Source organism: Pundamilia nyererei, unplaced genomic scaffold (assembly GCF_000239375.1).
Source record: "Pundamilia nyererei isolate P.nyererei 1_Seehausen unplaced genomic scaffold, PunNye1.0 scaffold00320, whole genome shotgun sequence".
In the NCBI taxonomy this organism is placed as follows: Eukaryota; Metazoa; Chordata; class Actinopteri; order Cichliformes; family Cichlidae; genus Pundamilia; species Pundamilia nyererei.
Genome location: NW_005187721.1, coordinates 1 through 8,564, shown reverse-complemented (window position 1 = coordinate 8,564; position 8,564 = coordinate 1). Strand labels below are relative to the sequence as shown.

General features: G+C 41.7%; 1 protein-coding gene across 2 annotated transcripts in view; it reads right to left on the bottom strand.

Moving 5' to 3' along the window:
* Positions 1 to 1,908, bottom strand: part of LOC102204259 (E3 ubiquitin-protein ligase Siah1-like) — a 39,158-nt gene extending 37,250 nt beyond the window's left edge. For both annotated transcript variants that reach the window (XM_005751651.2, XM_005751650.2), the window contains exon 1: positions 1,721 to 1,908. The gene's annotated coding sequence lies outside the window, so the exon portion shown is untranslated. The remainder of the gene's footprint in view (positions 1 to 1,720) is intronic.
* Positions 1,909 to 8,564: the final 6,656 nt, after the last annotated feature.

The window sequence follows — 8,564 nt, the reverse complement described above, 5'->3', positions numbered from 1 at the left end:
ATTACATTTTTTATTTTTCTCCGATATCCGATCCAGTAATTTAGGTCAGTATCGGACCGATACCGATACGTAATATCGGATCGGTCCATCTCTAGTGCATACATATGGGTGTGTAAGGTCTCTGAAAGAAAAAGGTTCTCTGATTTTGTGGTCTGCAGCAAAATAAGAAAAATTTCAGTGTGTAAAGAAGTGTTTTTAAGGTACAATGCAGAACTTGTATCTAGCATCTAAGTGCAGCCCAATAACTGGTTTTCAAGGAGAGGGGAGATTAATTATAGTGAACTGAAATCAACCACATCCTGACAGAAGATATTTAAATACAAGTTGCAATTATTAAAACCTGTATTGCAATTCCCAATTACAGTGTAACAGACTCCCACCTCCCAATCAATACCCTGTATCTCTCATGTTTATAACATGCTGAAAAGACCATATTTTTCCAACTGTAGGGCAGATCATGTACTTCCAATAATTTGCATCTCAAGATAATGAGATGCTACACCTGACCAGACCGACATCTGCCGTGTAATCTTACTGTAAAATCTCAAATACTGTTTCAAGCATGACACACAAGTCCAGCACTTCGGAGGTTGGAGGCCTGTTTAGAGAGTATTTAATTTGTCAAAAGCTGAAAGAATTAAACAGTCACATTGGGGGGGGTTTTTGGTAATACAATCCCAGAGTTTTACAACTAGTGCATCCCTTTGTCTAGGTTCATTTAATTTGTACATTTATTTACGTTTTATTTGGTCTTACTCTGTGAGGAGCTATGGGCTGCACGTCTGTATGCAAAGTGCTACATAAACAGTGGTATGGCTTTATTATTTGATTGACCTCGGCTTAGATCCATCCAGCCTGAGCAGAGGTTTTGTAAAGTAGGGCAACAACTGTGATCAATATGGAGGTTGCTTTTTTAAGCCAACTTCAGCGAAAGGTCATATTGTGATACCACTGTGCATCTGTCCACAGCCCTAATTCATAACTCATCTACAGGTGTCCACGTAAACGACTACGTGATCGCTCAACTACTGCTCATGCAATGCAAACTGCAGTGAACATGTAACGATGGCGATTAGAGCCCTTTAATAATCAATAACGACCAGGAGCTGACATTAGTCTTATAATAGACAAGTCAAACACGCCGCCTCCGACTGTAACCTTTACTTGCAGTAAACATTAGTCATCACTTCCTCTACAGCCGTTATGCCAGCAACAGTGCTACACAAAACAATGCCACGACGAGTTTCTGTTGACCTGGTCTAACCTACTTTGAAAGCAAAATGGCCTTGTCTTTGCAAGGCAGACAACGGCGTATCCTAGCAAACAGTTTCCACTGCAGGCACACAAGGCCTCGTCTTGCCGTAAAGCAGTATCCCACAGCTTACTAGCTAGCTGAGTCGGTGAGTTTGTTAGCTTAGCTGGTGTGTGAACATGCTAAGAAACGGTACCCTTCCATTTCCCCCCACTCACACCAGTTAGTAAACGTTAACAACAACGTTTAGTCGCTACGCGTGTCAACCCGTTAACCACTGCAGGCAAGAGGCGTTTAAAAGATCAGCAAACAAGCCGGACAGTAGGCTAGCTAACCGCCAGCATTATTAGCACTGCGCTAACGAAGGAAGCTAGCGTCTGCTCTGCTAGTCAACGGGGCTGTTGTTTTCACCGACACACACTCCACTCGAAAATCTGATGTTTCACTGTCTGCGGCACACCCGCTTACCTCGAAAGAATTATCCTTCAGTTCACCACGGAGAAACAGGTGAATGTGTGGCACCGGGACAGACACAGGATCCCTCTCTGTCGTCGTTTGCTCGATGTACACATTGGCTCAGCTCCTGGAACAGAGACGAGACGGCAGGCGTTAAGTACCAGCCGCTCAGAGCGCGCACAGTTAAGTTTGCCACGGGAGCGCGCCTTGCACGAATTGCAGGTTGCTCGAAATGGTTCAATTTTATAATAATAACAATAATGCGAAAATAAATATACGCATATATGATTGCATCCCACACAATTTACTGCATATCTTTTGAAGCTGTTTCACATTATGAAAATATTCTCACCGTTTACAAAGAATATTAACGCATGCTCACACTTGTACTATCGCCTTAAAATCAAGGCTCGTCTAGCAGGTTCTCACCTTAGTTTCACTTCATTATACTATTCGCCTGCATCTTGTATCTGTACTGGATTTGATCTCTTGCCTCTCCGCTATAATGTAAGTGAAGGAAACTGCACATATGCTTGAACCAACAAGTCCCACAGATAATCCTTAGAAATTGGACATTTAAATAAGCAGTTTTAATGAAAAAAAATAGCAAAGGGTTTTAAAAAGAGACTTTGGACAGGTATAGCGAAGATTGAGGTCAATCTTGATGCTGGACACATGTAACTGGCTGGGATTAAGATTTAGAGGTCGTGTTGTTTCTTTCATAGCAATCTGGACATAAGGGAAGCCATCACCACGCCCCCCCCCCCCCCCCCCCCCCCCCCCCCACACACACACACACACACACACACACACACACAGCCATCTACCATCAGGAGGGATGAGGGGTAGGAGGGGGAGCTAAATAGTAATGTGAGGTGGGGGTGGGAGGAGCTGCTGCGCAGGCTGGGATTACAGAGAAGGATTGGTTATGTAAGTGTGTTGTCCCAGTAGGCAAGCTGCAGCAGGAGCAAACAGTAGGCTGAGAGACACTCAGACAGCAAGAATAGTAAGAGAAACAGCAGACCTTTGTAAATATAATCCTGCTGTCCTCCCGTAAACAGTGGCTATAAGCCTTCTACTGTAACCGGGCAGAGTGCAACACATTTTCTTTGTAAATACATGAAGTACACCATCATTGCATGCACACCAGAAACAACTTCTCACATTTAGGGTATCACATGTGCATTTAAATATAACAGCTTACTTTGGTCACATATACATCACATGCGCACTTCTTCTCTAAACAAAAAACACAAAAGAGTATCTCTGCTTTTTTGGGTCAGTTACTGTAGAAACAGAACTCAAGAGAAAATACAGAGTACTGGAGAAATATAAAGAGGGTATGACATTTTTATAAGGACACAATAAAAGACAGTGGGATGTCAAATGTCTGAATTCGGTCAATTATGAGGATGTCCCTTTTTTCATCATTTAGCTAGGAAAAAAACAATCTACCAATTGTGAATGCACTGGAGGCACTCATTAAGCCCATTTCTTTATATTAATTAGAGGAATAGAGCAAGCAAATAAAAAGGAATGGAACTACAGAGAGCACCAAGGAGAATGTGGGAGAGGGGCTGGGGAAGGAAGACAAGAGGAAGTGGAGCAATCCAAACCCATGAGAATGTTAAGCTGTGCTGGTATGCTAGAGGAATTTGAATTTCTTGGTCGGACATAACAACATGCACAGTTTTTTTTTTCCTTTAGCAAAGTGAGAAAGAGAAAAGGGTGGAGGGAAGACGCCAAAAAGAAATGTGGAAGGAAGAGATAGTTTGAAGAGGAGAGGCAGAAAATAGAGTTTAAGAGAAAGGGAGGAAGGAAGTTGTGAGACAAGGATAATGGATGTAATGCAAATGGGAGAAGAGTATGGAGAAAGAGGATGGGAATGGAGGGGTATGTGGGAACGGGGGGAGTGTTAAAAGAAACGAAGGAGGAAATGGGTGAGTGAGAGCTGGCAGAATCATCAGCACATTCCAGACATAATGTTGTTTGGCAGTAGATTGTTATGCTGAAATCAAAGCAAGTTAGTAGCTGTGCATTGGCCAAGATCCTCTCCGAAAAACTTGTTTGCTGCTGTCTGGAAGCCTGGTCAAGTGGAAAACCTTGACCGGGCTGGAGTTAAACTCCCATCCTCTAAATTCCAGCTCATGCTGGAATGAGCAAACTAGAAAGTGCAAATACACTGCATATACTGGAAGCACGGATGGTGTTTGAAGCATTGTCTCTTTGATGCTGCTGCTACCCTCGTGCCACCTGTGGTACAATAACTTTCTCTCTCATCTTCGTCTGAAGATTTAATTGTTTACAATATACCTTCCATGCCTGCTTGTCTAGTTAAACCACTGAAAGGACATCTGGGAGAAATACACGTATTTGTTGGCTTGGCAGGACTTGGATAAGAAGATTAATACCACTCTTACGTCTGTATGGTAAATGTGAAGGGGTGGTGGTTAGAGGTGATGTTGGTTCACAGCAAGGGCATTATAGGATTGAATCTGCCAGCCAGATGGGGCCTTCCTGTGTTGGAGTTTGTATGTTCTTGCTGTTAAAGGACTCAGGTTTCCTCCCACAATCCATAGGCATGCATGTTAGGTTGAGTAGTGATATAAAATTGGGCATAGATATGGATCATAGTGTAAATGAATGTAAAATGTTGAGCTAACAGCAGGCTGAACGTCAAAAAACTCGAAACTCAATTTCAGGTTGTTTTTTTTTTTTTTACTCTCAGCTCTGTGTGATGTCTTTACAAGAGGATAGACTTAATTTAGCCATCTCAGGCACACACCTCTGCAGCCCTCAGCATCCCAAGCCATGTGCTGGTTAAACTTTCTGTGGATTTGCTAATGTTCAAAATGTATCATAAGAAATGTATGTTGCATGTGTATTGATAAGTGAACTGTGACACAGTGAATATTCTATTCTATTCTGAAATCCGACTGTTAAATTATGGTCTACGGGCAAAGATCAAAGCTCAGCTGCAGCACAAATAGCATTGTCTGAGTATTCATAACCATAACTACAGGGTTGTGCATGACATACTGAAGAACAAGAAGTGAGGCAATTAAGGACAGAGTCTGACTCAGAAAAACAAGGAAACAGTGGCACAAACAGGATTATGCATTTGAATGACTTTATTAAGGATAGAAAAACCACAAGTCTATAATGGAAACTTGTATTTCCCCATTTATTGTTCAAGATGACAGTATAAAGTGCAATCACAGTCTGCCCACAAAGAGTCGGCTGCTTTTGTTAATGGAGCATCAGATAGTTTACCAGTTTGGTGACAAAATAAAATGTGAAAAATAAAATGCAATGCACGAGACGAGAAAAGATTTTATTTCATCAAGATGTTTTTTATTTTTTGTCCTCTTCTGCTTAACACTTGGCAGCAGTCGGCAGTTGTAGAAGCAGCCTACAGCCCTTTGACATTGTTTTAAAATAATATTACATTCCACCGGCTTATAGTTTCAGCATTTTTTTAAACAGGTAAGTGGATTTGCTTATGCACAGGTCTGTTAAGGACCTCAGGCTGACACCTGGACTTTTGACTGGATCATTGCAACACCTTGATTCTTTTCTTTTTCAGCCATTGTGCTTTAGATTTACTGCTGTGCTTGGGATCATTGTCCTGTTACATGACCCAATTTCAGCGAAGCTTTAGCTGTTGGATGGATGGTCACACATCTGACTCTAGAATACTTCAGTACACAGAGGAGTTCATGGACAATCCAATGACTGCAAGGTGCCACACCATGCTTCACAGCTGGTATGAGGTGTTTCTGCTGATAGGTTGTGTTTGGTTTTCTTCAAATGTGCTGCTGTGCATTTTGGCCACATATCTCCCCTTCAGTCCCGTCTGTCCAGGGGACATAGTTCCTGAAGTCTTGTAGTGTCTTTGCAAATCTAAGTTGTGCTGGCATGTTTTTTTTAAGAGACAAGACCCTTCCAAATAAACAGTCAACCCATCCAAACAAGTCACACGGTCAGAAGACAATCAAACCTGTTTGAAATCCTGGTCGCCCCTCGTGAGGGTATCGCACTGTTGAAGCAGTGTCATGAGCACTTAATGCAACCTCTCACACATGCATGTGCAAACACAGAAATGGAAGCGAAAAAGATGGAGTAGCATGGCAGTGCAGCATGTGGTCTGGAGTAAGCGATGGAGGCCCAACTTGTAGAACTTTGGCAAGCTTGTCCGAGCCTTTTCGGTGTGGTCTCACAAAATTATCACGACTGCAACAACTGTGAAAAGAGTTGGATGGACATTGCTGCTTAATTATGTTTTTCATTAGCAATATAGCAAAGTTGATGGTGGTTGTGGTGTGTGTCTGTGTGAGTGAAAGACAGAGAGGGAGAGCGAGACACAGATTTTGTGATATATATTAGCTATATAATGTAAGCTTTGGTAAATGGCCTGTATTTGTATAGCGCTTTACTAGTCCCTAAGGACCCCAAAGTGCTTTACACATCCAGTCATGCACACATTCACACACTGGTGATGGCAAGCTACATGTAGCCACAGCTGCCCTGGGGTGCACTGACAGAAGCGAGACTGCTGAACACTGGCGCCACCAGGCCCTCTGACCACCACCCGTTGCCTACTGGTGAAGTGTTGCCCAAGGACACAACGACCGAGACTGTCCAAGCCGGGGCTCGAACTGGCAACCTTCCGATTACAAGGCGAACTCCCAAGTCTTGAGCCACGATTGCCCAACATTTGTAAGCACGGTGTGAGCACTCAGGTCGCATCAGAGCATCGGGTCGTATAATGTGGGAACATGCATTGTGACCTACAAACTTTAACCCCTGCGATTCAGTCGTACACTTTGAGCAAGAGCTGAATAACACAATTGAAAAAGATCACACAGTGTATACCCAAATTTAGAAAGGAAAGAAATACTCAATTAAAACTAACTTCTAGAGTGTAGAATTTGTTGTGTTTCAATTGCTAAAAATTCACTGGGGGATAAAAATATTTGTTGTTTCCTGTAATCTAGAGTTCCTAGGGTCAAAATCATCATGGATTACTGGGAAATTGCTGGGCAACAGCCAAATATTTTACATGAAAAGACCTCTTGTGGCTACAAGAGTCACCCCTCATCCCAAATTAGATTGGCGGGCTTGTGGGGAATTGTCTTGTTGCTATTTTTGGGGGCTAAAACATACTTTTGTGAACTATCCACTTCACAGTGAGTTTGAGTTGTTGCCTTCCGGCTGCCGTTTTAGAGTACCTCCGAGGAGGACTAAAAGACTCCAGGTCTCTTTTATCCCTACTGCGTCTTGTCTCCTTAATTGCAAATAATTGTCCTTGAATTTTCTATCATTATTATTGTTATTATTGTTTTATAGTATTGTTCTGTTTGTTCTTATCCTCCTGCTGCTAAACTAATTTCCCCTTGTGGGACAATAAAGAAATTGAATTGAATTGAATTGAATTTTATAGTAAAAACACCGGCATTTTCCACCGCAGTCAAGGAATAATTTCTGGGCAGGCTGTCATTGCTGGCAAGTAACCTGAAACGCAAGCCCCATGCATTTGCATAATGACAACAAGGTTGCAAGAAGTATGTGTGTTGCTTATGTAATGTGGCACCTGGCCTGTGTTCCACGACTCTTACTTGTGTCTGTGGGAAGTGGGCCAGACTAATTAACAAATAAAATAAGAGACACACTGATAATATGCATCTACAAGAAGCAGCGTTGACTTTCAGTAAGTAACCTGGCCTGATCCATCCATCTCATCTTATAAATCTCATCTCAGCATGTGTGTATTGTATTCGCTCTTCTATGTGTGTATATAAGGCCAGGACATTATTTTGGGTAAACAATGAAATCACATGCCTGGGGTTTTTACCCAAGACCACGTGTCTGCTCAGCTGGGACCAGGTTGAAGCCAAAAACATTTGCATGAAGCCAAAGTGATGGAACAAAATGTTCTGTACATGGTAAATTTAACCTTTAACCCAATATGTAAGTACGATCTTTAACGTTTGCAAGGCTTCCCCCTTTCAGCCCTGGTTCATCAGAGCAGGGTGGAGCTCCTACTCTACAGATGTTTAAAAAAAAGGTTGAAGGGTTCCCTGCCTGAACAGGTGCAACAAACCTAACAGGAGAAATATTGAAATATTTTGAAATATCAAAATGTGTTTTGGTATTAATCTGCACTCTGCTTATACTTTTACACTGTTTTAACTGTACCGAAGGAAAAGATTGGTCTGTCTCAAACAGTTTATAACCTTATCTTTCTTTTTCAAAAATCTCAGAGTTAACTTCCTTGGTTACCCAAGTGTCGTGTACACGAATATATTTTTTAATCAAATGTCGGTCCTGTTTTTGTAATAAATAAAGTTCAGAGTATATACTTTGATATATAAACATTGATTATCTAGTGCTGGAAAACATTGTGTACTGGTTCATGTGGGTTAATATTTGACGTAAAGTAATATCCACCTAAAGATTGTTGCACCTCCTATGGTAATGTCATCTTCTACAGGATAAAGTGCTCCAACCGACTGTATGAACTGCTAAGCATCCATGGGTTCCACTAGAAAGTGTCCCCACCATGCAAACCACCCAAAGGATCCTGGTGCCAGACACCAGAGGACACCCTAAGATGTCCTGTGTTCATGCCCCGGTCTGTCAGATCTACTTTGGTGACTTGAGGTGGAAGCTATGCAAAATGAGGCATTTGTTTTTAAAATTTGTGTGTGATTAGCATAATTACATACAGCCTGGGCTTGGGCAAAAATAAAAACAAACTACACCCTGTATACTATGGAACGCCAGGACTGCCATAATGAATTAATTAAATACACCATTAAATAATTAATTAAATGTGGCAATAATTAATTAAAAT